The following is a 6,516-nucleotide window of genomic DNA, read 5'->3' on the forward strand; positions in this document are numbered from 1 at the left end:
AAAAAACTGGGAAAACTTATTGACTCGAGTATAAGCCGAGGGGGGGAAATGCAGCAGCTACTGAAAAATTTCGAAAAATTAAAATGGTCAGAGTTTTTGGGTGCAGTAGTTGCTGGGTGCTGGGGAAGGGGAGGGGGTGTTTTGGTTGTCTGTCTGCCCCTTCCCTGAGCTTGAGGACTGTTTTTTTTTCTTCCCCCACTTGGAATTCAGTCTGGCTGAATATAGGGTATTGTAGTGCTCCTATTAACCCCTTCCCGACGGAACAGACACCCTATATTCAGTAGACCGAGCATTTTCAGACACAGGGATACCTAATGTGTATGTGTGTCACAGTAATTTTCTACTTTTGTATGTATTCTAGGGAATGGAGGGATTAAGAACTTTTATTTTTTTATTTAATTAATTTTTTTTTGCACTATTTTATGGGAGATTCTATACATTGATATTGTAGCTGGTCATAGACCCACCACCACCACTATCCTAAAAAAAATAAAAATAAAATAAAAACATTTTTTTTTGCTAACTCGAATATAAGCTAAGGGGGGCTTTTTCAGCACAAAAACTGGGCTGAAAAATTCGGCTTATACTCGAGTATATACGGTAAGTTAAAAAATTGTCAAGAGGTGGATGCCAATTGTCTTATATTGTGAAGGATTTTTTTTACCACTAAAGTAGGCAGATGAGGGCTTAGTTTTTGTGAGACAAGTTCGATTTGTTCAATGGTCCAATACTATACAATGTTCTACATAATGGATTATTTGTAGAGTGGAATTGGGGGGAAAAAAAAGTGTAATGGCGCCATTGTTTTTTTGTTTTTTCCTTTTATGTTGTACACTGATGATTAAGCAAAACTTATTAACCATATTCTCCTGGTCAATATAATATGGCAATAACAAATTCATATAATTTTCCTTACATTTTATTACTTAAAAAAACAATGGAAAAAGAAAATCCGGATAGAGGAAAACTTTTTTGGGCAGCGATTTGCTGTGTGGTGCCTTAGCCTAATTTATTTTTAGCCCTCTAGGGGGTTTGCACATGTGATGATTTGATCACCCATACAATATACCGCAATGCTTTAGGATTGCAGTATATTGTAAAATTACTACTGCTTTATTACACGGTGCTGCTGCAGCAAGTAATGGGACTTCTATAATGACAGCCTTGGGAGCCTTCAACAGGCCCACACCTGTCATGACAACTGATCAGCACCCTGTTACAATGTTTTGGGGTTGACAAATTGCAGCACCCATGCAAAATAACAGCCTAGATTCTGCAGATGCGATTGATCACAACATCTAATAGGTTAAATGCCTGTGATTGACACTGGCGGCGACACGGCCTTTAGCTATGTACAATACAGTTGGCACCTGCTGGGTATGGAATAAGCTCAGTTCCATGTGATCAATGATGTTATAGGATTAAACAACCCACAAGCAAAGAAACTGATGAACATAAACTAAGGATCAACAATAATGAAATTATGATGTTTTATAATGTAATTCTGAAAATATGTTTGTTACTTGATATGAGAAAAACCTCTACTACATAACTACAGAAAAAAATCTATAAAAAATCTATAAAAAATATTGTCTATCTTTCCCTATTACCATGTGCCATATGTTACATTTCAGTCTATAATATCTGTACATAATAAAATATCTCAGTCTATAGTCAAATAGAAAAATATATGCTGAGCTACATAGGCATAAAGTATATATATACACACTTTACTTTACATGTATATGACTGTGCCTGTATTGTATCTGTGTTTATGACTGTGTCTATGTCTGTATGTATATGGTTGTGTCCCTATGTGTGTTTTTTATATGTGTATGAAGGCTTATTCATACATCCATATTTTGCATATATATGAAATCCGTATTAGTCACGGACAGCGCACAATTTTTGCCCATTTGAGGTTTATCGTTGATCATCCATTTTTTTTTCAAAGTTTTTCATGTTTTTTAACATCTTTGGATCGATGAAAAATGGATGACTTATGGATACCATCTTTTTTTTTTTTTTTACAGACCCAAATAGAGAAAACAGAGAGGTGTACTTTTTATATAATAATTACATTAAACCACGTGAAAAAACGCAGATGCCTCATGTACATGAAACACAGACATGTGAATAAGTCCTGACTGTGTGTATGATTACGTCCTTGAATCTGTGTGTATGTGAATTTACATGCAAATCTTGGTGTGTGATTGTATACATGTGTATGTGAATTTACATGTATACCTTGGTGTGTGATTGTATATATGTGTATATTAATTTACATGTATACCTTGGTGTGTGATTATATGTATGTGTATATGAATTTACATGTATACCTTGGTGTGTGATTGTATATATGTGTATATAAATTTACATTTATACCTTGATGTGTGTTTGTATATATGTGTATATAAATTTACATGTATACCTTGGTGTGTGATTATATGTATGTGTATATAAATTTACATGTATACCTTGGTGTGTGATTGTATGTATGTGTATATAAATTTACATGTATACCTTGGTGTGTGATTATATGTATGTGTATATAAATTTACATGTATACCTTGGTGCGTGATTGTATGTATGTGTATATAAATTTACATGTATACCTTGGTGTGTGATTGTATGTATGTGTATATAAATTTACATGTATACCTTGGTGTGTGATTGTATGTATGAGATTATGAATTTACATGTATACCTTGGTGTGTGGTTGTATATGAAATATGATCTGGTTGTATCCAAATTTTACAACACAATGGTGGATATTTACTAAGGTAAATATGCCAGAATTCTGCCTGACTATATGCTCATGCTGTGCGCCAGTATAACTATGTTTAAAAAAAAAAATCTGTTACAGTTTTTGACTGTTCTAGATACTTTTTTGAAAAGTGACTAGAAAATCCAAAAATGCACCAAAATTGCTTCAAAATATCGGTCTCAATGAATTTATCCAAGAGGTGAGGTAAGGAAGGTATAAGGATATATATATATATATATATATATATATATATATATATATATATATATATATATATATTGCACCAAATCTCCCCCAGCTTTAGCCCCAGTGTTACATTTGACATCTCTCCTGTCTGTCTGCTCTAGTTTTACCTTTAATAGATATTATGTCAAATTATTTCAAAGGATCTAAAGGATGATGAAACAGAAATCTTTCCCAGAACATGAATTCATTCACTCTATCTGCCAAATAGTTTCAACAAGTTGCACTGAGAACACACTTGAGAGATGGCTGCTGTAGGTATGTGAACTATTGCACTTTCTAACAATAGCCAATTAATGTTTCATTGGAAAAAAAAACCCCAAAGGATTAAAATTCCTTATTTGTAGTGTTAACAATAAGCAGGAGCTGAATTATACAGTGAAATGCTCATAATATAACCTGTGTATAGGTTACATGATATAAGAGCCCCTGATCTTATCATATAGTACATTACAGCTCTATGGTCTGACATGGATGGGGTCTGATATTAATTCTAACATCAGAGATACATTTAGTAACAGAATTTGCCATTGACTTTTAGCTAAGACTATATCAGGAGACTGCTAGGGGTAACTAACAATACATCAGGGCCTTCCTAGTCTCAGAAGAGGGGCTTTTTAGGTATTTGTTCAGACTGGCACCAGGAGATTGACAAAGTTCCCCTGTGTTCTGCATCTTGAGTGTAGATCGTGTGGGGTCAGGAGCTATTGAAGGAAACTCCATATAACAATAAGGAAATACAATTCCATGGTAGCACAAGGAGAATGGGGGTCTTAGAGGTATAGTACACCCTCAAGTCACATGCTAATAGAAAGCAAGATAATAATAATAATAGTGATAAGAATTATTATAGTAATATTACTACTAGTATGAGCAAAGAAAAATATACAATAATAATAAATAAATAAATAAATAAATAAATATGAAATATTCTATTTCCTACACTCATAATCTAACTTATTAATAAATATGAAATATTCTATTTCCTACACTCATAATCTAATTTATTAATACACAATGTAAAAGCAAAGTCATAAGTAATGAAATATTTGCTACATAATTATGACTGTAAATAATGATAATACATGATAGGGATATATGATAGGGATATACGCCAGTGTGTATATGTTATTACTCCAGGTTTTATGGTATTGTCAGTCTAGAAAAGATCCTGAATTTTAGCTAGACAATGTAGCACATTCTTGTAGTGTCGCTATTATAGCTCACATGTAATTATCATATATTGTCATAGTCAATTATGTTCGACTAATTAGGTTTCAGAGAGAGTTTCCTCAATAAGGAGCTCGTCTATACCGTCTATATGCCCCATATTATCCTCTATTTACCAATATCCTTAGAAGGACCAATCACTGGGAAACCTTGTACTGGGGGACACAATCTATGGGCTTCTATTGAAGACTCAACTTTCTCTTCAAATAGTACAAAGTGTTATTATTCAAAGCAGATGAGAAAGACTTTGTCCTGTTCTCCTTCTCCTTATTCTCCTTTTCTTACATATTTATTAAGGAATTATCCATTTTCCTTCATTTCTGCCTCCACATAAAATGTAAAGAGGAGAGGAATTTGTGAGAGAAGGGAAAAATATGTTACTGGAAGTTCAACATGTAGGTTGTGATATAAAGGAGTTGGTCTCATGTCTATTAGCCTCAGCTCAGGGCTATGGGGTTTCACAGGCACATAACATTTAGTGTCACATCAATGGAAGGTGTGAACATCTATTTATATGACTGATAGACAGATAGATAGATAGATAGATAGATAGATAGATAGATAGATAGATAGAAGGTGGGAGACATGTACAAACATCTATTTATATGATAGACAGCTGGACTATCAATCAGATTGAATGTATGTTATTAACATAGTCATATATTGTATAGTTAAAATAATTAGTATAAACAAATACAAACGTACCAGTATATTAAATTCTATATATAAATTAGTGCATAGGATATACCTTAATATACAGTATAATAAAGTGTAGGAGAAAGAAAGAAAGAAAGAAAGAAAGAAAGAAAGAAAGAAAGAAAGAAAGAAAGAAAGAAAGAAAGAAAGAAAGAAAGAAAGAAAGAGATATTAGATAGATAGATAGATAGATAGATAGATAGATAGATAGATAGATAGAATGCATGTACATAATGAAATTATAGATGGATAGATTAGGTTACCTGTATAGAATGAATGAATGAATGAATGAATAGATATATAATGCATGTATATATTGAATGGATGAATGAATGAATGCATGAATAGATAGACTTTATATATATATATATATATATATATATATATATATATATATTAATTAGATAGATAGATAGATAGATAGATAGATAGACAGACAGACATGGTTAGCCTCAGTTTACCCACCTGCCCGTGTCTTCTCTGTGCAGCTCAGTCTGAGGCCAAGTACTTGCCTACAGAGGAGACACAGGAGGATTTGTAGCAATGAGAGCTTTACAGAGAAATCCCCAGAACTCACTTACACATGACAACAGAGCAGGGCTGGAGAGGCTGAGGCTACAAGGGCATTACCACATCCTTTCAGCATTTCTTCTACACAATCATTCCTCTGACCAACTACAATGATGTCTGCAGACACATCACACTATAGCTGACAATCCAAATTACATTTATAGCGGGTTTTATCGAATAGGAAAGTAGCAAAGTTGAAGCACACTATAAAACTAATAAGAAAGTAACAAAGAAATAATATCCACACTTATAGGAATGAACACAGAGAAAGAATTAAAACGTGGTATTTAGTATTACATTGTTTAATGAATGATAGATAGATAGATAGATAGATAGATAGATAGATAATTAGATAGATAGATAGATAGATAGATAATTTATACTTACATTAGATAGATATTTGATAGACAGTAATATAAAGTTGGATAATGAATAGATAGATAGATAGATAGATAGATAGATAGATAGATAGATAGATAGATAGATAGATAGATAGATAGATAGAGATAGATAGATAGATAGATAGATAGATAGATGATAGATAGATGATAGATAGATAGAGACAGATAGATAGATAGATAGATAGATAGATAGATAGATAGATAGATAGATAGGGAGAGAGAGAGAGATAGGGAGATAGATAGAGAGAGAGAGAGAGAGAGAGAGAGAGATAGATAAGGAGATAGATAAACAGCATACTTCAGTTATCTTATTGCCTCATTTTACATACTGAACATATTATTCAGCCATGTATTGTATTCATTTAACTTCCATATGGTCTATAGGTGAGTAGATGCATGGCTATACAATACTATGCAACATAAAAAGATACATTTACAAAGAATAAGGCAGTAGTCCATAAACACGTAGTATGCACATTATTGTAAGTGCGGGTGTAGCTGAGCTGAAGTTGTTACTTATTTATCTGAGGCTGCATCCTCTGTAATAGCAGCAGCAATCCCAGGCTAATCCTTTATATAACACTTGGCCATTGCTCAGTTGTACTAGAG

This window comes from Leptodactylus fuscus, chromosome 7, assembly GCF_031893055.1.
Source record: "Leptodactylus fuscus isolate aLepFus1 chromosome 7, aLepFus1.hap2, whole genome shotgun sequence".
Classification (NCBI taxonomy): Eukaryota; Metazoa; Chordata; class Amphibia; order Anura; family Leptodactylidae; genus Leptodactylus; species Leptodactylus fuscus.